The sequence below is a fragment of the Acomys russatus genome, chromosome 10, assembly GCF_903995435.1.
Source record: "Acomys russatus chromosome 10, mAcoRus1.1, whole genome shotgun sequence".
NCBI lineage: Eukaryota > Metazoa > Chordata > Mammalia > Rodentia > Muridae > Acomys > Acomys russatus.
In genome coordinates, this window is record NC_067146.1 from 63,306,261 (window position 1) to 63,331,837 (window position 25,577).

Here is a 25,577-nt window from a genome sequence, read left to right on the forward strand (position 1 = left end):
GAAGCCCAGGTGCACTCCTCAGAAGGCTCACGTGACTTGTCCAACAGGTACTGCAAGTTGCAGATGGGAGGACCAACCTAACTGCAGCATGAGGTTGCTTTAAGACCCTGACTTTTGTGGGAAGATGATAAAGAACTGGAGAGGTGGCTCAGTGCTGAGGAACACTTGCCGGTCTTCCGGAGGACCTGGGTTTGATTCTCAGCACGGATATAGCAGCTCTAACTCAAGTCACGTCTGTAATTCAAATACCAGGGTATCTGATGCCAGATCCTTCAAGCCTCTGTGAACACCCATGCACATGGTCCAGATACATACAAGCAGGCAAAACAGCCATACATATGAAATAAAACAAAAAACCAAATTCTAAAAGAGATGATAATATTTCTTGCCTTGAAGGACAAGATATAATATTGGATTTCCGGATAAATGATTTTAGCTTTTCTTTGTACAATGCCATTTTTGAATCCTAAACCAGTACAGTAGAAAAAAATGGAAATTATACCTATAAAAATACTTTTGTGTGTGTGTGTGTGTGTGTGTGTGTGTGTGTGTGCATGCGGGCGCATGCACGCACACGTGTGCGCACACTCTCGCGTTTCCCTGACTAGGCTGTATTTCGCTGTTTGTTTTCAATCATGCCTGAGCAGGCCAAATCCACCCAGGTGGCCAAGAAGGGCTCCAAGAAGACTGTCACCGAGGCTCAAAAGCAAGACTACAAGAAGCACACATGCATCCACAAGGAGGGCTACTCCATCTGTGTGTACAAAGCACTAGGACAGAGGCACCCCAACACGGGCATCTCCTCCAAGGCTGTGGGCATTGTGAACTTGTTGCAGTTACATCTTGGCGTGCTTTGCAGGCAAGGCTTCCTGCCTCCAGCACTACAATGAGGGCTCTACCGTCATGTCCCAGGAGGTCCAGATGGCCTTGTGCCTCCTGCTGCTGCTCGGGGAACTGACTAATGGGAACTGGGAAGCAAAGTGGGAGAAAAGGGGCCAGTGCCCTGGAGTCCTGTTAAGTACATACATGCTGCCCTAATTTAGCTTCCTACACTAGCCTGCAGCTCCTGGAGTTCCACCACCTCCCAACAGCACTTCATGTTCTGGAACAGACTTTGAACACATAGCCTAAGGAGGGCATTTTCAAATCCAACCTACAGCACAAGGCTTATGTCCACTGTTCCTCTTTAAAAGTTTATAAGCATATCTATAGAAAATCAAGTCTGTCTTAGAAGAAATTCTATCTTCTCATTAAAACGAAGCCTTCAAGACAGCAAAGGGTGGGCACAAATCTTTTCCTATCCCAGGTACCCACATCAGTCTAGATGTGTTTTGTTGCAATTGAAAGCAATTTCCTTTGAACTTTGCAGTGACCTTTGCGGGAGCAAACACCCTCTACTCAAGCCTGCCTCCTGCAGGATCTGGCCAGGCATCCAAAGCAGCCGGTAATTGGCACTCCTTTACAACAACCTTTTCAGAGTCACAAGGTTAAGTGGAAGCAGAGGCCAAAGCAAGTGTTCAGCATGTACTTCCCTGGCTCAGTTAAAACCTTTCCTCACTTATTTGCTCCTTTTGTTTTATTTTGTGATCAATTTTCATAACAGAGCCTTGCTCATAATCTGCCCATCGAAAAAATAGTGCGTGATTATGGTTACATGGAAAAAAAAAGTCCACATGGTGCATTTGCTTCCTATGCTATTTACTATCACTGTAAATGGTCTGAGAAAAATGTCAGTCTGAATGCACAAATGTCACTTTAATGTCAGTCATCATCTGAGCACTACGGTATGGTACACACAAGCTGGGTCTGTCAAATCTAGAAGGACGGGCTTTCATTTACCGCCATGGTAAATTGTACAAGCTGCTCCACCGTCATGAGGCAGACCAAGGGAACCCTCTCTTCTTGCGTGATTTGGTGATTAGTGGAACACACTACAGTAAATTAATTGGAGATATTTGGAGGTTTTTTTTTTTTTTTTTTTTAAATCTTAATATTACAGGCACAGGGCTGTTGGTTTGTTCCACTATTGTGCTTTGCCATCTGGACTGCTGCTAAGTGGTAGTGTCCCTTTCTTCCCAAAGGGGAAAACAAGATAAATGCTCCGTAACATTTCTTATGCCACTTTAAACCAATTTCTGTGGCTGCACAGTAAGTCTTGCTACCCCTACCCTTATTCCCTTCATTCTCCCCCTTTAAATAACCTGCCAAGGAGGAGAAAAGAAAGAAATCTATGTCTACCAATTTCCGATTCTGATCCCCAGTGTGGTGCCATTAAATAGCCTCCTTTTGGAGTGGGTCTAATTGGCCTATATATGGGGGCTTTCTATTGATGCTCTCTAGTCAACACAGAGTTCAGTGTACTTACATGTATATAATTTATCACGTGAAGGTCACTTTCTTCACCCCTATTATTCTGCTATGTAAATTGCCATTCACTGTGAATTTCCATGTAATTAACTGGTTTGGTGGCAATTTCAAGCCCTTCAGAAAGACAAAGGAAAACCTGAGAAATGCCGCACTTCATGCTTCGGCTTACACTCGAAGCATTGCTGGTCCGCTCCCCTGGACCACCAGATGTCAGCCTAAATTGAGGAAAAGAGAAGAAACCGTGTTTCATAGCGTGCTGGCTCGTGTGCCAGATGGAGTGTTGCACAGCCATGCAGGAAGGGCCAGGCAGTAGCGCTTAGGCTGCAGCTTTAGTCCATCCCACACTGCTCACTGCTCGCTCCACAGTGTTTTGGATGATGGAACATAATTGTACTGCGGGTCACTGATAGCTTAATTTATGAGGATTGATTTTGTTAATTCAAGTGGTTCAAAAGTCGCTGTTAGAGCTTTAGTCCATTTAATTGCATCTGACTTTAGCTTTACTCATGCTATGGGGAAGACAAATTGCTAGGCAGAGGACATACAGTTATTTTTGCTGCTATTTTCCCATTTGATTCCACAGATGCTGTTTACTGTGATTTACATGTCAATCAGCACTTTTACATACAGGAAGCAGATTTTTTTTTTTTTTTTTTTTTTTTTTTTTTTTTTTTTTTACTTTCAGCTGAGTACAAGTAAATGTAAATACAAAGCCATGATTTTGTTTTTGTTTTTGTTTTTACTTTTATTGAATGTCTATGATTTATATGTCATGCAGCAAAGCTTTGTTAACTATGAGTGGCTTTTTATTTTACAATAAGAATTCCACAATTAGGAGATGTTAATATTTTCTCCTAAATGTCAGTAACAGGTTCTAAGTGGGAAGATGGTAGATGTTGCTTGCAAGGATTAAGTGGCTAGCAAGACATTTGTTGTCATTTTCATTAGTGTACTCGGCATTAGACATGTTGGGAAACTCCATTAACACATACAATAAGACAAATGGTGACAGATGCAAGCAAATGGATTTTCCTTCTTGTTGTCTGAAATTTACATAGGATGGGTCATACATTAAGAAACAGAATAGTGGAAGGGAGAGGAAAACAGATATTGAAAGTCAGAGAGTGAGAAAGGACAGAGAGAGACTGAGAGACAGAGAGTTCCCATTGATGTTTGTTCTGTTTAGGACTCGCTATGTTGGTGTAATTAATGCCATATTCTATATGGCATTCTATATACTCTGCAAATAATGCCGTGGTCTGTGACTGTTCTGTGAGAACTTGTGCGCTAGGTGACTCGTCTCCCTGCATTCTGGGAATGACACCTGCCAGCAGTCTCCAGCGATTCCACCAGAGCAATTACATACAATTAGCTCCCAATGTTCCTCCGAGATAAAAAAAACCTTCCCCTCCAGACTCAGTCTCCACCCAACCTGCCTAAAGATGGACATTCCTGTGACCTACAACTTCCCTGAAAATCCAGCCTCTCACCCAACCTGCAACCCCCATTTCCCTTTATAAACCCATTGTCCTTGAAGCTCAGGGGGGGGGTCACTCTCCTATCCTGCTGTGTCAAGAAGGATTGTGGTCTGAAGCTTGAGCCCATAATAGAGGACCCTGTGTATGTTGCATCAGTATCGAGTCCTGGTGGTCATTTTGGAGGTCTTGTGATCTGGGTGATCTTGGTATTACACTGGGCGATCTCAGTATTATATTTGGGGCCTTGTCTGCGATCCTCCAGACCCCTAGGACCTTGAATGGAGGGTCCTAGACCTATTGGTAAGTGTGTGTCTGTGTACATCTGTCTGTGCTGTGCCTCTGTGTTTTTTAGGCATTCCGGGACTTCTGTATCCTAAATATGAGATTGCCTGAATTATGGGCCTTCTCCTTCATCAGATATTGTGCAATCTAGAAGGTTGCTAATCTCTACAATACTACAGTCAGTTTAGGGTATAGATTTTATATAACTTCCAAAAATAATTAATCTCCAAATTGTAAACATATAAAATATAGAATATTCTTACACTTTACTGGACATAATCCAAGTATGCATTATGAAAGGGAACAAATAAGTTTAACAGATGTATTTATAGTAGTACATTCCGAAGAAAACTGAAAAGATATCCAACAAGCTTTTCCAAATGGTTGACATCAATGGGTGTGGCTGTGAACTAGCAACTCTGTTTCCATGAGCACCATTAGAGATTGAACCTGAACGCATGGTTTCAAACAGAGAACGAAAGCACGTACCACCGGGAGAGGTTTATTATTCTTTATCTTCTGGTGTTGTTCCCTTTAAAAAGCGATACAGGCTTCATTTGGCCCACCTGAGCCTGGCTGTGAGCAGCAAAGCATCAAGTCAAAAGAAGAGGCTGGTGACAGAGCTCAATGGATAAGAACAAGTCTGGCAATCTGAGTTTGAGTCCCTAAAATATATAAAGGAGGGAGAAGGGAACTAACTTCACAAAATTATCCTGTGATCCCTATACATGCGTTCTAGTCAGATGTGTGCTTTCATGTGTATGCACGCACATACATATACATACATACATAATAATACATAACAACAATAAAAATAAAATAATAATAAAATAATTAATAATTATTAATAATAATAAATATTAATAATAATTACAGTATATGCTATAATATAAACAATCATAAGGTTGGGTATAACCAACAGCTTCTCTCTGCCAAGCAGAAACTGTGGGTTGTAGGAGGTGGGACTGGCACCATTCTGCATTGCAAGTAGTTGCTCAGCCCACAGAACTTGGTGAGAACTCCTTCCAGGGCCTGTCAACCTAGATCTGCATCCACAAAATCTGAAATCCGAATGGGGCCTCTGTCTTTCTCTGGAATCTTGATCTCACATTGATGGTCCTGGCAGTCCATCTTTTCCTTCAGTTTTCTCTTTCTGTCTATTTCAGCCAAGCTGTGGTGGTCTGAATGGAATGGCCCAGTTGTAGTAGGCGTGGCCTTGTTGGAGGAAGTACGTCACTGAGGGATGGGCTTTGAGGTTTCTAAAAGCCTAAAGGGTGCCTCTTCTTGCTACCCGTGGATCCAGATGAAGACCTCTCAGCTACTGTCTGGCACCATGTCTGCCTGTGTGATGCCATGCTTCCTGTCGTGACAAAAATGGACCAAACCTCTGAAAGGTAAGCCAGCCCCAATGAAATGTTTTCCTTTATCAGAGCTGCCGTGGTCATGGTGTCTCATCACAGATAGAACTCTAACTAAGACACAAGCAAAATAATTTTTTGAACATATTTACCCTCCCTGCGCTTGTTAGGGTTAGAGTTGGGGTTAGGATCGACCTTCATAGGAAACATCTTTGGATACATAACCTTGTATTTCCTCTCGTATTTACACAGTGAGGTCTATTTCACAAGCAATCCTCTTTTCAGGAGGGAGTCTACCCGAGTTTCTCTTAAGGCTTCCCTAGTCCTGAGTGAAAATGATCTGTCATAGACAGTGTTCCAACAACAGCACAAAAGCGCTGTACACACTGAGCAAAGGGAGCTCTCGTTCTTTCCGGAAGTGGCAGCAGAGTGGGACAAGAAATAGCCCAACCCCTAGGCATGGCTAGCAAGTCTCAGTGGGGTTATTTGAAAAGGACTATATGGCAAAGGCACATATAGGCAAAGCTGCAGAGCACCTTAAAGAATCACATGCTACCAGTGTACTTGGAAAACCTGTCCACACAACATGAAGACATGTCAACCTTGACTTTACGTGCTCTGTTTTAACCCACAAATCTGCCTTCAAAACACATCCACCAACTGTAACTCCTATTTAGTACCTACTGTACCATAGACTTCAGGGAGTAGCTGCATCTCAAGTAATTGCGTGCTTAAAGTCAGTTTTGAATATTCTTTAGCAATCTCTTAGCATTTTTTCTTTAAAAAAAAGTTTCTATGGCTTAAGAACATCAGCTGCCTATGCTGATTAGTCAGTTTGCCACAAATTAGAGCCACCTGGGAAGAGGGAACCTCAGTTGTAAAATTAGCTCCATTGGACTGGGCTATAACTAGTCTATAAACACATTCTTTATTGATGTTTTATATGGAGGGCCCAGCACACTGTTGGTGGGGCCACTCATGGACAAGTGGTCCTGGATTGTATGAAAAAAAAAAAAAAAAAAAACAGGTTGAGCAAGCCGTGGGGAGCAATCCGTGGGGAGCAATCCGTGGGGAGCAAGCCGTGGGGAGCAAGCCATGGGGAGCAAGCCGTGGGGAGCAATCCGTGGGGAGCAAGCCGTGGGGAGCAAGCCGTGGGGAGCAAGCCAGTGAGCAGCATTCCTCCATGGCCACTATTTCAGTTCCTCCCTCCAGGTTCTTGCTCAGAGTTCCTGCCTTGGCGATGGATTGCGCCTTAGGAATTCTAAGTTGAATTAACCCCTTCCTTCCTCAGATGGCTTTTGATCATGGTGAATGGGTATCACAGCAGAAAGCTAACTAGAGCACTGCTTTAGAAGCTGCAGCCCTTCAATGTCACCGAACAAAACCTTTTAATTTTTTCTTAATGCTCATATTCAAAGACCTCCTCAGATCAACTAAAGAAAACACCCAAACGGTTGCTATGTGGTGTGCCTGTTGCAGCTGTGTGAGGAAATCTGGTTTTCTGTGTGGTATGTACCAAGGCCATAGGGAGAGTTGGTAGGACATAGCTCTATATATCTATACTAACCCAGGTTAACCTCGGATGACCTCCTACAACACAACTTCTACCTTTCTCGAGTAATTAATCTTGCACTATCTTTCATTGCTCTTAGTTGGGTTTTGGAGAAGGAAAGAGAGAGGGGCTTGGAAAGAAGTAAAGACTGACTTTCAGACAAAAGGTCTTTAACAAGCCTGGCCATACAGTGGAGTTCTGTAGCAGAGTTTCTAGCCTGAGACTGGAGGAAAGGGGTACTTCCACGGCTTCGTGGGGAGAAGGGGGAAGTCTTACACTGCAAGAGAGAAGGCTTATGTAATATGTGGCCTATGCTATGTGGTGGAAGCATGAGGGTGAGGTCCACAGTACTTAGGCTGTGTGATGTAAACCATTCATTCTTATTTAAAAAATATATTTTATTAATATATTCATATTACATCTCAATTGTTATCCCCTCCCTTGTATCCTCCCATTCCTCCCCTCCCCTATGACTGTGACTGAGGGGGACCTTGATATCCTTTCTCTTAGTGCCACCAGGCCTCTCCATCCAGAGTGGAGAGTGGGGACTGACTTTCATACGAACTCTGGTGCCCCATATTAAACCATTCATTCTTTGGGTGAGGGGGTGGGATCTGGTGAAACTGTGAGTCAGAGACTGTGCCAGTGGTTAGACTCCTAGGACCCTGAACATTGAAGAACAAGTGTACTCTTTATGTTTCCATCTTACTCACAACCTTTTCTGCATAGGGCCCCAAAGGGCCTAGGTGCTTTTGCATCTGTACCACTCGTGTTTATATGAGAGAGAAAGAGAGTGTTTTATTCTCAGGAGACAGTAGGAGGGCAAAGGCTTGGTATGTACTAAATTCAGTTTCCAAGTGTTTCTTATAGAACTGGAGCATCATTGAGTCTCCCATCCTATGTTGAGTAGTCAAATGGTGGTCCTCAGCTCAGTCTGTATTCACATCCACGCATGGGAGGATGCCTACATCCTCCCTACAAGCTCCAGCCTGTAACACAGGACCCTGTGTACGTTGCATCTGTATTGAGTCCTGGTGGTCTTTTTTGGGGTTCTTGTCATCTGGGCGATCTGGGTATTACAGTGTCAGGTGGTATTTTGCTGAAAGCTGCCTTCTGAGGGAATCACATGTTGTTTTTCTGGAAGAGAGGTCATGTGATGTTGTAAAGGCAAAATTAATACCATATTTTATACGTAATGTATATTCTGCAACTAATGCCATGGTCTGTGAATGTTCTGTGAGAACTTGTCCTCCAGGTGACTTCACGTCTTCCTGCATTCCGGGAATGACCACACACTGCCTTAAACTAGATCTGCCAGCAGTCTCCAGAAACTCCACTAGAGCAATTAGATACAATTAACTCCCAAAGATCCACTGAGATAAAACAACTTCCCTGGAGATTCAGCCTCCTGGATCCAACCTGCCTGAAGGTTGACACTTCTGAGACTCACAACCCACGCTTATGGTTGACCCCAACCCCCAATTACAGTTGTTCCTTATAAACCCATTACCCTTGAAGCTCTGGTTTCACTCTCCTATCCAGCTGCGTCAGGAAGGATTGTGACCCGAAGCTCGAGCCCATAATACAAGACCCTGTGTATGTTGCATCAGTATCGACTCCTGGTGGTCATTTTGGGGGGGTCTCATGATCTGGGTGATCTCGGTATTACACTAAAGGAAAGGGTTATTGTCTTTAGTGATGCAGCCATGGGTGAGATAGCTTCACACCCACACCCAGTGGCTCTGCTTAAACCAAGGGTATCAAAAGCATAAACCAGAACACATGAAAGTAGGCTGGGAACTTTGTAGAAGAGGGAAGGGGTTAATTGGGAGGAGGAATAAAAGAGAATAAAAAGCTGTTACCAATATATAGTATATACATTCATGAAATCATCAAAGAACATATCAATACAACCTTAATTTTTAAAGAAAAAGATTACACAGACAATTACTCAAAAAAAAAAAAAAAAAAAAAAAAAAGACATCATGTAAAACTAATCTTTAGCATCCTTTCTATACATGTTCCTATTCTTCTCCCTCTGTGAGAAACCAAGACATGTTACCCAAAGAGGAAAAGTAGATTTAGTGGAGCTTTCTGCCTGTTTCCTTTCCTCTAATAAGAAGAGGAATTCACAAATACAGCAGGTATCTCTGCCCACTATAGCAGAGTGCCTTTATACATTTATGGGCCTGGGAATTCCCTGGGAAGATCTACATCCACAAACTATAGAAGATTGGCATCTGCTGGTTACTGGTTTTTTCCCCTCAAGCTACAGCCCTGATAGATTCACTCTCTTCCATTTGTCTTCTGAGCCCCTAAAAACTTGTTCTTGACGACGCCAAATAAGCTGGAATTTAAAACAGCCCTTTGCAGAATTACTCATTCCCTGGACGTCTTCCACCTGTATGTGACACACATATGTTAACAAACGTAACCATTGTTTGTGCCTTGTTAATAATAGGCTATCTCTGCCAATTGAAGCTACAGTAAAAGTATAAAAGGGGGTAGGTTTATTTGGGGACTGGTGCTCCTGGGTGAGTTCACCAGCCTCAGGGGGATGTCTCCCCAGACTATGGTAGGCAGAGTTTTTAAGGATCGTAGTCAAAGGAAAATGACTTGTCTGCCACAAGTTGGACTTGTACCCAGATATGGCTTTCTAGGGTGGCGACTTGGGAATCTGGGGACTCTAGGTGAGGGGGGTTGGGACAGGCATCAGGAATGCCAGGAATGCAGACTAGGCCTCCCAGGCTTTCCTCTCAAAAGGCAATGTTGAAGAGAGAGGATGGGATTTGCAGGATCATGGGAGGAGGGGGTGCTGCAAACAGAGACTCCAACGGAACAGTTAATTTTTCACTTGTAAAAATCCACCTTAGTCTCAGGGTTACATTATTTGAGAACGTTTGTATCTTTAGAAACTTGAAACTATGAACTCAGAAATGTTAAATCATGTAGTCATTTTTCTGAACACACTAGAAATTATCTACATGACTGTAATTAGGAGAAATTTTCATGCTGAGTAGTACAGTTTTAATTTTTAGTACTAAATTCCCTGTCTGTATCTCAAGCTTAAAGGTAAAAGGAATGAAAAGGAAAGAAATTAGCAAGTAATCTAATCTTCACTAGGTGTGAGAACCTCAGAGAATTTAAAAGCTCCTCTTGCTTTCAGTTTCCTCATTAAAATGGTAAAAGGCATTGAAATTGCATAAATAATGCTAATTAATATTTAATGAGTGATTGACCAAATGCCAGATGTGAACCAGCTGTGTTAAAAAAAAAAAAAAAGTCATGTATCTTCCCTCTATAGTTAGTCCACGAGAAACACGGATCTTGGGGCTTGTAACTGTTTGGTTGGTGTCTTGGTTGTCCCCTCTCTCCCACATGATTCAGTAAATCCCATTCCCTTTCAGCAAACCTGCCCACTCCAAGGAAAGTCTCCACATTGCTGGTAATCCTGGGGTCTGCCCTAACCCTCTCACCTGGAGCCACCAGCGAGCAAGTCCAGCAAGTGGCAGAGGAGTCATTTTCCTTAGCCTATAATCCTTAAAAACCCAGCCTGCCTTATTCTAGGTGCAGCGTCCTCTGGCCTCATTCCCTGATGCTGGTGACCTTGCCCAGGGGCCCTCCCTGCCAATTTTTATACTTTTAATCTGTCTTGGATTGGCTTATTTCATTGGAGGAGATAACTATTATCTTAGTGCTGAAACCTAGGCGAAACTGAGCCCCCCACCGCCCACCCCCACCCCATGAAATTTTGTATTTGCTAAGTGCCCGGTCACCACCGGGGATGCCCCTTCTGGGGTCGGTGACCCTTTGGACTTGTTCTGCCAAGCCGTGGCCACCCTAGAGCAGTCTTCTGAAACAAACGGCAGGCCTTTGTTTTGGGGTAACCTTACCTTCGGAGACATCTGATTATAGGTTAACCCCACCAACCTGACTGATCCCAGAATATCAAATTGGGACACCACTTCCATATTCTTGGGATTTGCCAAAGGCTGGGAAGATTCTGGGTCTAAAATTAATCTCCAGATGCGTCTTGGATGTCTGCTGAAGAATCTACCTAAATTGGGACATTCTCAGAACGTGCACTAGAAATGCCTGGCCTTTCTCTGCTCTATGGCCTGGCCACAATATACTTTAGGTAACCAATCTAAGTGGCCGCCAGAGGGCACTCTAGATTTTAACATTCTCCATAATATTGAAAACATTGGCTCGTGTACTGTGAAATGGATTGAACTTCCTTGAGTTTAGGTCTTTGGGGAACTGACCTCCCGGGGCCTTATCTCGGTAGCCAGTGCTTAACAGGCCGTCTTGTTGGGTAGGGTTGCGGGGGCCCCCAAATGTTCTCTTATCTGGGGGCTCGAAGGCTGAGTCATCTGTCATGACTGAGTCACCCAAGTCACTGGCTCCTGGACTCCTTCCTGGATCCCAACCTGCACTTCTACCCCGCCCCCCTTGAAGAGGCAGGTCAAGAACATCCCCTCCCTCCCCCCCCCCCCCCCCGCACATTCTCTTTCCTCCTACTCCCCTCCCCAGAAAGCCCAGAACCCACAACCTGGTCTCTTTTCTCACACTGGCATACCCGACCTGAACTCTCCCCTGTGGTGTCACACACCTCATCCAAGCAGACCTCTGCTCTCCCCAGCCCTCTCTGGGATGGAGCAGGAGCCAAGGGGCTTGTTGGGGTTCACATTCCTTTCTCCTTACAAGACCTCTCCCAGATTAAAAAGTGGCTAGGTTCCTTCTTGGCCAGCCTATCTGTTAGCACTCTGCTTCAGCCCGCCTACCCATGATGTTATCGCTTACCTGCCATGGGGGCGTGACCCTGCCCAGGGCCATATAAAAGGACAAACCTCCACTACCTGCTCTACCTTCTTACTTTCCCTCTCTACCTCTTCTTCTCTCTCTTTGAGGTACCCTCTTCCCCTTTTCCTTCTCCCCATGCTCATTTATAAACTCCATATAACATAATATCTGGCACCTGGTACTCTGTATCTATCATTGCTTTAATTATTAAATATAAAATTGGTGGCCCATACTGGGAAGGCCTTTCCAGAACTGTCTTAAGTCTGGAATCCTTTCTACTGAACTCGTTCTACCTAACACACTTCCCACAATAATTTCCACGTGGTACAAACATCACTCTATACCTCCATCCATTCCCTTCTAAACCCTGCGATGCTAAGCTGAGACAAATTTCTTTTCTCTCTCCCGGGACTGGAACTCAAGGTATCTCTCAGCCTTTTTCTGCATGGCTTCACCTGGCCCCACCGGTGCTACCTGCCTGTCTCCTATACTTTTTGGTAAGCTAAATCTCATCCCCCATCCATCTGCTCCATTGGTTGTAGACTTCTCTGGGGTTACCTCGAGCAGCTCTCCTCTGATTGGACTTCAAGTCCCCCAGACTGCGTGTATTGCCACAGCCTCAGATGAGCTACTTTGATTCCGAGGGAGGCTAATAACGTCCCATCAACTGGGCCCCTCATGGCTCCCTGCCCCTCTGGCTGTGTTCTGGCACTCTCACGCACCCTCTACCACTGTCCTCCCCACCCCCACCCTGGGTGAGTCTCTATTCCTTTTGTTCCCTTGGTGTGGGCTGTGCGGAGCTGGAACTGAGCGGAGCTGCAGCATCTGTGCTTCCCTGGCTCTGCTAGGGCTCAGCCACCCTGAGTTTTTCAATCAGCACAGTATCCGTGTTGAGAGTGCTGCTTTTCCCCTCATTGTATCTGACTAAGTGACCACTAGCTTCCTGCTGGCCCTTACCCTTCCCATTGCAAGTATGCTGGGAGAGTCAGTGTGTAAGCACGTGCAGGGCTCCTACTCCCTGAGCCCCACCTGCCAAAGCGGGCGGAGTTAACACACACACAGTGACCAGTGACTGACAGCTGTACCAAGTCTGTATTGTACCTTGGTTCTAAATGTTTTTTATTTCAAAGTTATAAAGGTCTATTCAAATTGACAAGATAAATGCTTTTACTCTGTCGTCAGCTAACCTGGATTCAACTACAGGCTTTCTGGCTAATGGGTTTGATACAGTTTTTTAAGTTACTCTATAATGCTCTACTGTATTAACATTCAGTTGTTTATAATATTAAATTTAAATCACTGTCTTAAAACATGTTTAACCTAAAATTCTAAAGTTATTGGTCATACAAAATTGTTCTGCTCCTTTTGGACTGTACTTGTGTTATTAATGTTCCAAATTAACAGAGATAAAACCTAAAGTCTTAAGTCTTTAAATATTAAGATAAACTATGAAAAAAGTTGTCTATTTAAATATTCTTAAGATAGACAAGACTGGTCTCATTGCCATTTTAATTAAAAGGCTGAGTATGTGTCCTAAGGCCCATATAAGAACTGGTAAAATCTTTAAAACCTGAGAGGAGCCTTCCCAACAATCTCAGTCACAGTCCCAGGCCATAGCCACCACCCCTGAGAAAAAAATAGAGGTCTGCAACACCCCTTCCTGCTGGGGTCCAGCCTGAGCCAGCTCTGCCAGGGACCTGTTTCAGATACAGCCAAAAGGAGACACTAATCTCACAGCTGCTGCAACCAGAATGGGACGCTGGTCCCATAGCCTAGGCGATGGATGTCGCTGCTCACATGCAGGCTTGTTCTCTGTTCCTAGTCACTAGAGGTTCAACCAGCAAAAATTTCAAGAATTGTCAGCGTTGTCTCGAGCCTTTTCTCTTTGCTATCCCAAGAGTTTCAAACGCACACCTAAAGGGAATTTTCTCCCTGACCTACTCACTTTGTCTTCTACCCACATATATATTCCAGTATCCTGCCAGACTGCCTAAATCTGAGACATCGTCAAAGCAGCTACCCACAAGTGCTCCTGTCCAACCTCAGAAATAGTGTCAGCTAGACCTGCATTGTTCCTCCTATCTGGACCTGCAGTGCCCTTTCCAGCTGCAGATGTTCTCAGACCCTGGACAGCAAATCAACAGCCTGTTCTTCTGGAACCTGGCCAACATTTCAGTCTTTTAACCCCCTGTCGCAGCATTACTGTCAGCAGGAAGTAGTTAAGAAGATTACTTCGCCCCTTATCCATTTACAAAAGTCTGAAATGGTGTGCTCCAGGCCCGGGACAGACAGCTCTAGGGTCCCCCAGCACTCCTCGGTCGGTCCCTATCTGCTGCAGGACATGGCTGACATAGCCTGCCCTCTACCTTAAACTTTCAGGGCAGAACTTTTCCTTCCTCTTCACCATATACTTTGGACATTTATTGCTATTGCTTTTTCTCTCACTCTTTTCTCCTTTACCTACATTTCACTTTAATTTACCTTATATAAAACAATCTAACGTTGCTCATTTTTTAAATTATAGGAAAAGGTAGGGATGTTAGCATTCTGCTTCAGTCCACCTACCTGTGATGCCATTGTTTCCCTGTCACAGGGGTGTGACCCTGTCCAGGGCCATATAAAAGGACAGACCCTCCATGTGGACTCTCTCTCTCCACTCTCTACCCATCTTTCTACTTATCTATCTCCTCTCTCTCTCTCTCTCTCTCTCTCTCTCTCTCTCTCTCTCTCGGGTACCCCCTCCCCCTTTCCTTCTTCCCCCATGCTTATTTAATAAACTCCTCTACAACACAATATCTGCTGCCTGGTACGTTGTATCTACCTTCTATCTACCTTTTAAATATATACATACATATATATATTACCATCTGCCTATATTAAAGAGTTCTGCTACTATTGCCAAGACTATGATCTAACCTGTCATGACCTCTATGTAATTCAGGCTTTTACCCTCACTCCCGAGGAACCTATGGACAGGTTCAGGCAGCTGCCAGGGAGTATGCAGACCCAAACCACCTGTTGGACAATACAGTCCCGGTGGGCAACATGGCATTGCCAGCTACAGAACCCAACTGGAATTACCAGCTGGGGCAGGATGGCTGCATCCTGGTCTGCTGCATCCTTCAGGGCATGGAATCAGATTCAAATAAAGTTAACGTTGATAAGCTTCCGAGAAATTATGAAACAAGTGAACAAAACTGGCCATTATTCTAAGTCGATTATAGGAGGCCATGAACCAATATACGTGCCTGGATCCTGCTTCCCTAGCGCTGGTCCATGTTGCCCATTTTTTTTCTCAGTCATGCCCATATATTCAGAAAAGAAAAACTAAAAAATGTTGAGGATGGTCCCCAATCCCCCATACAGGACTTGGTGAAAATAGCTTTTAAAATCTTTATAACTCTAGAGGAGGTGGCTGAGTCTTCCCGACAGGCTCAGCTTCAATAGAAAGCTATGCACCAAGCTATGCCTTGAGGCCAATTGCATACCCACAGAGGAAAGGAGGGAGGTTCACAAGGCTCTATCCTACCAGGGCTCAATTTAAGTCAGATGCAGCCAGGAAGACTGGTCACACATCTGCCCCAACCCTGGACAGCCCTGAAAGCCGTGCACTGAATGTTGGCAACCTGGACACTGGAGATCAAAACGCCCACCCAGGCTCGCCCTCTATGCCCTGGCAAATAGGCTCAACCCTACCAGGGCAGACACCACAGACACAGCCTGGTGGAGTACTGACAGACCTTTCTCACCCTCACTGAGCCCAGGGCAGCAATGAAGGTAGTGGGTAAGTCCATCACGTTTCTGATGGACACCTGGGCTACACTTTCTTTCTAGCCTCATGCTCCCACAATTCCCCAGCCAACTTCTGTCACAAGGGTAGACGAAATTCCCTCCGTTCCACTCAAGACCCCTCCACTCCCATGCATTCCTGCAGGACAATTTTTTTTCATACTTTTTTCTGGTCATACCTGACTTCCTGGTTCATCAGCTGCTATGGGGCGAGCCTCTCTCTAGCCCCCATAACTTCTGATTCCCATCTTCTTTCCCTGGTTGCCTCACAGATCCCTACTCCTGACAGCCCTGTTTCTACCCTACTGGAGCCAATAGACCCCAAAATGTTGGCATACCTCCACAGTAGTGGTTGCTACCCACCATCAGCGGGTCCTCATTTGCCTTAAGGACCTCTCTTCCATCCCCTCCACAACCCAGTTTCCCAACTCTGAAACCCACCTGTGAAGCCTTAAACCTATCATCACCCATCTTCTATCTCAGAGACTCCTCATTTCTACTGACACACCTTGCAACATTCCTGTTCTCCCAGTTTGTAAACCCTCCAGGGCCTATAGCTTAGTACAGGACCGCCACGTCATTAATGAGGCAGTCATCCATACCCACCCTGTAGTTACTAACCTTCACACTCTCCTCTCTAACATTCCTCTGACAACTTTCCATTTTACTGTCGTAGATCTAAAGGATGCCTTCTTTACTGCCCCTCTACACCCTGACTCATATTTTCTCTTTTCCTTCACCTGGGAGGACCCCGATACACTGACTGTGAGACAACTCACATGGACAGTTTTCCCTTAAAGGTTCCAGAAGAGCCCTTATGTTTTTGGTTTTTTGGCTGGGATTCGGTCTCTTCTTTAGACTTGAGTCCTAGCACACTTCTATATTATGTGGATGATATCTTATTCTGTGGCCTATCCCTGTCTATCTCAGAAAAATAATTGCTTTACTTCTAAACTATCTCAGTTCCCTGGATCTAAGCTCAAGCTGTGCTCTCCTGCTATTGTTTACATAGGCAGCTAATTCAGCCTGAGACCCTCACCTCCAACCGGGTGCGGGCTCTGAAGGATCTACATCCCCCAACTACAGCGGACCAGGTTCTTTCATTTTGGGGCCTGGTGGAATTCTCCAATTTTGCTATTACAGTTACTGTACCAAGCAGCAAGAGAGACCCCCGTGGTGCCCCTCACCCACCTGGCCACAGTCCACTATCCCTTCATTTTACTTTGGGATGCCCCCTTAGCAACCCCTGCCCTGGCATTCCACCTCTACTACCTCTTTACAGATGAGAGTGTAGGAGTGGCCACGGGTATTTTAGCCAAATGGGTTGGGCCCTCCCATTGGGCAGAAGTTTAAGATCCCACCATATGTAGCCATGCTTGAGGGCCCTAGCAGTTACCAGAAAGCTGCCGAGATCAAGCTGCTCCAGCCTATCATGGTATGCTCCACCCATCATGGTATGTTCTACTCATTGCCTCTCGGAGCTTGTGAGTCATTCCTCTCTCTCCCTCCTTTGTCCCTCGCAGGTTCAAGCCTTTCACCTTCTGTTTCAAGAAAACCCCCCAAATTATTCTAACCTCCAGTCCTGCCTTAAGCCCTGCAACCCTCGTCCCCTTTCTACCTCCCTCTGTCACCACCTAATGCTGTTCAGAAAACTGTGGAGGCCTGGTTATTGTAGAACCCCAAGTCACCTGCTTTATAGATGGGAGCTCTCTCATAGACTGGGAAACCGCTAAGTGGCTTATGCTGTGGTCCACCTCCACTAAAGCAGTTGAGGCAAACTGCCTCCCAGTGGGGACCTCTTCACAGAAGGCTGAGCTTATCGCTTTAACTAGGGCCCTCCAAATAGCCAAGGACCATTGGGTTAACATCTACACCAATTCTAACCATGCTTTCTTAATAGCCCATACCAACTTTGGAAGGAAAGGGGCTTTTTTTTTTTTTTTTTTTTTTTTAAACCACCGAGTCACTCTCATTGTCAATGTCCCCCTTACAGCCATACTTTCGGAGGCTCTTCAACCCCCACCAGAGGTGTCCATAATTCAGAGCTGAGAGCACCAGACCTTGACGGACCCAGTGGCTCTGGGTAATGCCAGAGCTGGCTAACTATCCTGGGCCTAGGCTTCCAGCTACTCCAGGCACATCCTCTTCCTGACATTCTTCTACAAACCTCAGTACCAGCTGGAGGAAAGAAACAAGCTCCCTCGAGCCCCAACCCCCTCACCTGGAGCCACCAGCTCCCCAAGTCCAGCATGTGGTAGACATGCCATTTTTCTTCACCTATTTCCTCTGGCCTTGTCCCTGTCCGCTGAGGCTGCAGAAGTTGCTCAGGTGCTCTGGTTTCCAAATAAACCTGCCTCTCTTATTATATTTTTAATGAGACTTTGATTGGCTTATTTTGTTGGCAGAGATAACCTATCCATAACAAATGAAGTAAAGCTTGTGTCTTCTAAAAGTGAGGAACTGGGAGCTAGACAGGTGCCCTGTAGTCAGACAGATAGGGAGGGGAGCTCTGACTAGATAATACAAATGGTAAACTTCCAAGCTGGCAGCTTTCCCCACATCCTTCAGAGCTGAAACAAAGGCTGGCAGCTTAAGACAGAGGCCTACAAGAAGCTCCACACCACCATTTACTGCCTTGGACTGGTCCAATAAGCTCAAGCCTGATTGGGGCATGTTTACCCAGCAGTCATGGGCCAATCAACCATCAGGTCTTTCTTCAAACTGACCAACCCTGAGTTAGAGGAGTAAGACCCTTCAGAGATGTAAAAAAGAAAAGCTGGTGTTCTTAATGAGACTGGATTTTGTGGCTTCTCTTAGTCTCTCTGCTTGGCAGCGGGTATTTTCCTGTGTGTTTGCTATATGCATGCATTCCCTCACCTCCCAGTAAACTCCTTTCTTCAACCGCTCCTGCTGTCTGCTGTGTTCTCTGCTGCTACCTGTCAACCTCACAAATTTTTCCTGCCTTTTAATTTGTTTAACTGGCAGAAGTAACAAGCCTCATGAAAACCCCTAGACGTTAGCAAAACTATGATGTGATAAACCTCTGAATGACTAAAGGCGCAAAAACGAATTGAAATTCTATTCTGCCACACTGACTCGGTAGGAAATCTTTCTACATGGAAAACTCTCTTTCTCAACAACTTAATGTTTTTCAGCTGCAGCTCCAACTTTTGCTTCTAGATGGAGACCGCCCATCTGTTCCAAATAAAATTTTCCTTCACAAACATTAACATTCTTAGTCACTTCTCTTTATACAACATTTTGTTTGCTGTTTGTTTTGTTTTGAGACAAGGTTCCTTTGTGTAGCCCTGGGAATCCTAGATCTAGTTCTGTAGACCCAGCTGGCCTCAAACTCACATAAGTCTGCCCGAGTCTGCCTCCTGAGTGCTGGGGGTAAAGTGTGTGCCACCTGGCTCTCACACAACTCTCCTGTGAGGCTTTGAAGTCTCTGCATTACTCATCTTTTCCCACTCCTTTTCAAACACCATTGCTGTATGTTGTTTATTACATGTAACTTACAATAAATAAACTGCGGGAGGGTAAGTCCTCTGGAAATTTTAACAGAAAGCTGCCTAAGTTTCTAGATTAATAATTAAAAGGCGAAGATGTGCATGTGTTTCAGTCCATCTGGGCAACTGAAACAGAATTTCATAGACCACAGCTTACGCAAACTGACTTTATTTCCCATGGCTCTGGCAGCTAGCAGTCCAAGGCCAGGCTGAGTATCACCAGGCTGGGTCTGAGGAGGGCTGCTTCCTGCTTCACTGATTGGAATGTTTTACTGTCTTCACATGATAAAGGAGTTCTCCAGTATCCTTCACAAGGAAAGCAGAGCCCTGCCAAAAATTCCCAAATAGAAGCACGTTCTGCCTATACAAGAGTTCCCCCAAAAGAGCTGTGTCTATATAGGGTGACATTAAATGTCAATTCCTGGACAGTTTCAAATGTTACAGGTCTGAGAACCTAATTACAATATCTCTCAGGCTATCTTTATTCCCTCAAATAGCCCATTTCTGTCTCAAATCTGATAAACAGATAAAATATTTGAAATGTATTAACAAAATCTAATTATCCACCAATGGAAGGGTCAAGAATGCTATCAGATGGTCTGGTCTCAGAGGCCCATAGATGAGATTCCTCTGCCTATAGCAGGGTATGTTTCCACCCATATATTTTTAAAATTCCTTGATTTATAACTTTCTTTGTCGTTACTATAAAAACCGCATGAATCTGCTTCCACATTGGAATACTGATTTGGGGAGACCTAAATCCTTTCATCTCCTAATCCCTCACCTCACTTTAAAAAAAGACAAAACAAAACACCCTGGGTTTTACTCTGAAGACTTGGCTGGCCTTGAGCTCATTGAACTCAGCCTGGGATTAAAGGTGTTTGCCACCACGCCCTGCTTTAATTTCCTGTCTTTTATCTTTGATTTAGGTTTACATTCTGGAAGAGTTACTTCCTGGTAAAAAGTACAGTATCAGGGGAGAAGCTTGTCAAAGTAGTCTACTTTGCTACAGTCATACTGCCTGACAGGGGGCATGCCACTGATCATACTTTGTGAGGAAACATACTAACAGACATATGGCTACATCAGAGTAACCCAGATGACCTAGATGACAGCGGAGTCATAGAGCAGAAGAACAAAGTCATAGTGAGAGTTGGGCAAAACCTGAGAAATCGTGCAAGCCATGGGTAATATTCAAGGAAGGATCACATGCTCCCACATTTCTGTTATGCTGAGGCTTCAGTTTTGGTGCACGAAATACAGCTGTGTGTACACACCTGTTTAAAATGTGATTTCTAGTTATTTTCTAGTTCTAACTTTGAATCTTCTCTGTTCAAAAGGAAGGAAGGAAGGAAGGAAAGGAAGAAGGGAGAGAAGAAAGAAAGCGAGAGAGAGAAGAAAGAAGAGAGAGGGAAGGGAAGAAGGAAGAGAGGGAAGGAAGGAAGGAAGGGAGGGATGGATGGAGGGAGGGAGGGAGGGAAGGAGTCAGGGGTATAATCAGTGTTCCAGTACTTTAACACTTTTTTCCCCCTCAAGCCAGGTAGAATTACCTCCTGATGACCAAGATCCTCCCTGTTCAGGGAGTAGAGACCAGCAGGTTTACATTCTTAGCAAATCGTTTCTACAATCAGCTCCACAGGAGCCTCTTCCACTTTGTTTATGCTCCACAGGTAACGAATGTTAAGCCAAAGGGGAAATAGTTAGAACACTGCTTTCCGTGGTCAGAATGAACCATAGTAGATAGTGAATTGGTAAAACAGCTGCTGTCAATCACCATTGCCCAGTCTTCTTAGTGCCTGTTGTAGAATTACTCTTTTCCTGGGGCAACAATGTCTCTTGTCTCCACATAAGTCCCCAAAACAAAGTAAAATTCCACCAGAGTTCTTCAGAATGTCTCACCTGGCTTGGATGATTGCTTCCGTTATGCTGCAGAGATGGAGTCCTCCACCTTCACGGCTACCTTCCTGAGCCTACATTTACTCTCACATCTCTAGCTAGACCCAGAATCCATGTGTAATTAGGGCAGAACTGCACTGCACAAAGATGGCTTGGAAGAGCCCCGAGAGAGCTGCTAGAATCTCAGGTGGAGGCTCGAATGGCTACCCTTATTCACTCGTTTCTGAGATCATGTCAATAGTATCAGACCCTCTGGTGACGGTCCCTTGCAAGCAGGCACAACTGATTTGGTGAAGATGACAACTGTGCTGCTCATAAGAGCAGTTCCTACAGTGGTGCCACATCAGTGTTACATGGAAAAGATGATAAAACACTGGAGAAAAGTGTTTCAATTTGAGTTGATTACTCAACAGTTGTTCCAAGTGATGATAGAGAAGGATGAGTGATGATACTGCTGAGCACAATCAGGACATGCTTGCCATCATGTGGAACTTTCTGTGTAAACTGCACTGAAGAGCCTTTCTGAAAGTCACTGAGTTCAGTTTATTATACCTTGTCTAAAGCATAAACTTTCCCAGGCAATGGGCTATCACTTCTGGACTGGGCAGAATTTTTAATTCCATTCATTTAAAGCTTGCCAATGCTTATTGTTTTCAGCCATCTAATTTTTAGCAGTTTTGTGTCGAGGGCTCATGTGTCTTGGTACTTCCAGTTTGCATCTGTAAGGCTGTGCATTTCTTTCTTCCCTTTTTCTTCCTGGTGTTTTATTTTACTTTGTTTGTCTGTTTGTCTGTTTGCTTAGAGACAGGGTTTCTCTGTGTAGCCTTTACTGTCCTGGACTTACTTTGTACACCAGGCTGGTCTGCCTCTGCCTCCCCCAGTGCTGGGACAACAGGCATGGGCCACCACGCCTGGCTGGATGTGCATTTCTTTACAGGTTCTGTGTTCATTCGCTTCTGTCAAGTCTCTGTATGAATTTAAATAACAATTTCAAAACATCTGGTTCATTGACTAAAAGCAATCTTTGTATAACTCACTGGAGAATTTGAATTCATTCCCAATTATATGAATGAGTTTGTGTTATCCTAAGACAGTTAAAAAAAAAAAAAAAAAAAAGAGCAGAGTTTAGCCTCAGACATGATTTATATTCCTCTGACATCTAGTTCTAATTAGTGGAAAATCTTTTATGAATCTCTTGGCAAAGTCTGGTAAAGATACATACTTGGTAGGCTTTTAACTTATCTTTATTTATAAGATGGCTTAATGTGATGCTAGTCTCAGATGTTGAAAGCATTTAAAAGAATGAAGTACCAAAACAATTTAACCAGAAACCTTAGGAAATCTCTCTCTCTCTCTCTCTCTCTCTCTCTCTCTCTCTCTCTCTCTCTCTCTCTCTCTCTCTCTCTCTCCCTCCCTCCCTCCCTCCCTCCCTCTCTCTCTCTCTCTCTCTCTCTCTCTCTCTCTCTCTCTCTCTCTCAACATATCAAAACTAACTAGAGCTTTGAAATCACAGTTCATATGAAGTGCTACTCCTCCTTTATACAGCATGACAGAGGCTCTCAATCCTACTTTACACAGGATGATGGAGGCTCTCAATCCTACTTTACACAGGATGATGGAGGCTCACAATCCTACTTTACACAGGATGATGGAGGTTCTCAATCCTACTTTACACAGGATGATGGAGGTTCTCAATCCTACTTTACACAGGATGATGGAGGCTCGGCATGCTACTTTACACAAGACAGTTGGGGTAATTAAGGTTTAAGTGCTTCAGAGAGATGAAAACCACACATATATAATCAACACAGTAAAGACAACTGAAAATATACTTCAGAGTAACTGTTGGTTTTTTTGTTTGTTTGTTTGTTTGTTTGTTTGAGACAGGGTTTCTCTGAGTAACCTTGACTGTCCTGGCTGGCCTCAATATCCACCTGCCCCGCCTCCTGAGTACTGCAATTATAAGTATGCGTTACCACTGCCCTGCCCATTAACTCTTTGTGTTTTCTTTTCAGAGGAAGGATAGCAGGCCACCAAGAAGAGACTTGATACCCTTTGAGCATATACAGGGGGAGGAGGTTCCCCTCAGTCACAGTCATAGGGGAGGGGAGTAAGGGAAAAATGGGAGGGAGGGAGGAATGGGAGGATACAAGGGATGGGATAACAATTTAGATATAATATGAATAAATTAATAATATATATATATATATATATATATATATATATATATATATATATACAAACATATATAAAAAAGAAAGCACATTTCATATTCAAAGATCCAAGAACCACCTTTATTCTAGAACTAAATCTTATAAGTGGTATTTATTTTATTATTTAAGACTAGGTCTCTCTAAATAGTTCTGACTGTCCTGGAAATCACTATATTGATCAGGCTGGCCTAGAACTTACCAAAATCAGCCTGACTCTGCCTTGTGAGTGCTAGGATTAAGGAATCCTATCACTATGCCCTGCAATATTGTAAGTCTTAGTGGAAAGTGTGAAAATACTTGAAAATATTAGCAATGAAGCGAAATCTAAAGGCTCTATGGAAAGCAATAGCATAAAAGTGAGGTAATGATATCTTGCCCTGATTGTCCCCTGACTCCATTTTATATATGCTCAGGTACTTAAAAATAATTGTTTTTAAAATTTATTTGTCTTGTCACTAAATCCCTAAAGAGTCACATCTACCTTATGGAATTTTCATGACCCTGACCATAGTTGCCCAGATATATAACAAAACAACTGATCATCCTGACAACACAAGTGCTACAAGGCTCTGTGGAGCAACACTTGACAACAATGTCGCTGTGGTTTTTATCTTTAAAAAGCCTGAGCTTTAGAGCCCAGAGTTCTTTGCGGCCATAGCTTGCTCTCTATTGCCTGCTAATGAAGGACTTTAATTTGGCTTTGAATGTATGGTAGTCTGTAGCTTTCGCAACTGGACAATAACAAGGAATGCTAATTAAGAATGTGAAAGAACACCAGAGTTCATGTCAGAGTCAGTCCCTGCTCTCCACATAACTGTGGAGAATGTGCTGTCCATTGGCTAAATCAGAGTAGGGGTTCGATGTTTACTACATGTATTGTCCTCAGTCAGTGCAATAGTTTGAGCAGACACCCCTGGGCCCTGATCCACCCGTCACAATGTTCTTCTTGTAGGTTTCTAGGACCCTCCAGGTCTGGTGCCCCATATTTGACCACTTCCTCTGAGTGGGGAGGCCTGAGGGCACTCAAAGAAAGAATAAGCAGGCTACCAAGAGGAGACTTGATAGCCTATGACCATATAGAGGGGGAGGAGGTCCCCCTCAGTCATAGATCTAGGGGAGGGGAATAGGGTGAAAGTGGGAGGGAGGGAGGAATGGGAGGATACAAGTGAAGGGACAGGGACAACAATTTAGTTGTAATCTGAATAAATTAAAAAAAGGAATGTGAAAGGAAGGTTCTGGCTTCAGTGTACACTGCCTCTGCTTCCTAGAGCTGTTGCTGCTGTTGCTGCTGCTGCTATTGCTTATTCTTCCTAACCTGAGACTTCTGGATATGGACAGGTACCAGGAGATGGTGTGGCAGGGCAAGTACCTTCTTGAGAATCAACTGAAGCAGCCAGGTGGTTTTTGTGCTCTGCTTTTGGAAGAGCTGAGACTCTCCCTCCAGACAGTAGCAATGCCAGCAACAGTGTGTGAGGACATACACGGACAGTTCATGATCTTCGTGAACTATTCAGAACAGTAAATAAGGTTCCTGACACAGACTACGTATTTATGGGTTAGTGTGTAGACAGAGGTTACTAAAGTTTGGAGTCCTTCACTTACCTTCTTGCACTATAATCTAAACGGCCTGATTGTATTACATTTTTAAGGAGGAAATGAGGAGAGAAGATAGGTAATATAGGTCAGTGGATTGTATGATGTATGCCGAACCAAACATGGAAATGCTAAAGCCTGGAGATACTGTACCAAAGTTTTGACATGTTCACAGTAGTAGCTTTAATAGATTTTTGTGTGGTCATGGTGCTTATTTCCTTATGTTAAAACATTGGATCAAATTCAAATCATTGACTTAATCAGGAAATTCCTCACAAAGGAGGATTTTGAGACTTGTTGTGGTCAGAGCCTGAAGGTGTAGATACTTGGGCAATGAGGATCAAAGGAGGAGTTTGGATGTTTGGAACAAATGACTCAAATGAGTCTGTACATTCCAATAGTTTAAATTTTATCCACAGAGTGCATGAGTTTGTGCATGAAGGCCCAAGTTTCTGTTTGACAAGAAGCTGCTCCTAACACTGCTACTGTGGAAACTTTGCTTCAAAGATGTTAATATGAGAAAATCAAAGCTATACTGTGCAGTTCCAGGGTCAGTACATCTTATTCCTCCAAGAACCAGGATTCTATATTTCCTTGGAGACTTCTGCCATCCTACTGGCCCATTTTTTGCCCTCTTTTATACCAAATTTCTTGTATCACCCTTTACGATATACTTGTTATTGAGCATTTTGTGGCTGAAATTCTGCCTCTTGCTTGTGTTTGTTAGATGTCAGTAG

The 25,577-nt window shown here is 44.0% G+C and overlaps 1 pseudogene; it reads left to right on the top strand.

The window, feature by feature from the left end:
- The first annotated feature begins 635 nt into the window (after positions 1-635).
- LOC127194162 (serine/threonine-protein phosphatase 6 catalytic subunit-like) lies at positions 636-25,577 on the top strand (annotated as a pseudogene).